Source organism: Branchiostoma belcheri, unplaced genomic scaffold (assembly GCF_001625305.1).
Source record: "Branchiostoma belcheri isolate BF01 breed outbred unplaced genomic scaffold, Haploidv18h27 scaffold260, whole genome shotgun sequence".
In the NCBI taxonomy this organism is placed as follows: Eukaryota; Metazoa; Chordata; class Leptocardii; order Amphioxiformes; family Branchiostomatidae; genus Branchiostoma; species Branchiostoma belcheri.
In genome coordinates this window covers 62,554-63,612 of record NW_017803866.1, presented here as the reverse complement: position 1 = coordinate 63,612, position 1,059 = coordinate 62,554, and the positions used below count along the sequence as shown (strand labels likewise).

At 39.1% G+C, this 1,059-nt stretch overlaps 1 protein-coding gene across 1 annotated transcript in view; it reads left to right on the top strand.

The window, feature by feature from the left end:
- The first annotated feature begins 331 nt into the window (after window positions 1-331).
- Window positions 332-1,059, top strand: part of LOC109472017 (elongator complex protein 1-like) — a 60,051-nt gene continuing 59,323 nt past the window's right edge. Inside the window, exon 1 of the mRNA XM_019771590.1 lies at window positions 332-380. The gene's annotated coding sequence lies outside the window, so the exon portion shown is untranslated. The remainder of the gene's footprint in view (window positions 381-1,059) is intronic.

Genomic DNA, 1,059 nt, shown 5'->3' with positions numbered 1-1,059 from the left:
TCAACTCATTAAATGTACTATACAATCGGCTCCGCTCCAAAGGTGTCGCCAAAATATCGCCATGCGGAGGTCACTGAACTGCAGCCGGCTCACCCTGGATCGAGAAAGTCGGCGCATTTATACACATAGACTACCCAAACTTTACAGTCCAAATCATACGGTCTCAAGGCCGTTATATTTCTATTCTACATAGCACACCTTACACCTGGCTACCTTTCTCAATACAGCTTTTTTTTTCAAAACCAGACTTGAAGAATTCTGTTCCGCACTACTTTCTGAACCGTGTCAGATACACCAGGGGTCGCCCATTAATATTGTGTTCTGCGACCATTAAAGTCGATTCAACTATAACTTCAACGTATGACTTCATCATCAGTTTGGTAAGTGCTCACTTTGGTATTGCCATAATATTAGCTTGTCAGGAGTATAGTATGGAGATAAAGAGAACGTTGTAAGGTCGGTGTGTGGTGAAATTTGTTAAAGAAATGTATAATGTATAGCGTTACTGTGGGAGGGGGGCGAACAGTTAGGAACATGTGGTGCATGTGGGCTGTTGTGTATACACACTATATACACTAGACTACCAGATTCTTTTCCAGCATTTACCACGATGAACTTGAAAAGCAAATTTAAATACATATTGAATTAAATACACTTGTGACAACCCTTACATGCTATACATAGGGATATATTTACATCTGTGTCCATAATATCACCAGGGTCCATAAATTATATCGCCACCTTGAGAAATAGTGTGCTTAAACTTAAGTTAAAGATATTTTTACTGCAACATACTTTTGGTATGTACTCCTTCACACCTCAAATGTACATACCTAGGGTATGTTGCAGTAAAAATATATGGATATATGGATATTAGAAACTCCTCCAACGATTGTGTAAGTTGATACGTATCCCATACTAGCCACCCACTTCTGTATTAGTTAGGTTAGCCTTGTGAAAATGTAGTTGATATGTACTTACTTAAGTTAGTAGATGCCATACTTTGTACCCTGTAAAGCTGTTGCGCAATAAAGACATTATTTCAAAAGGGGGGGGGGG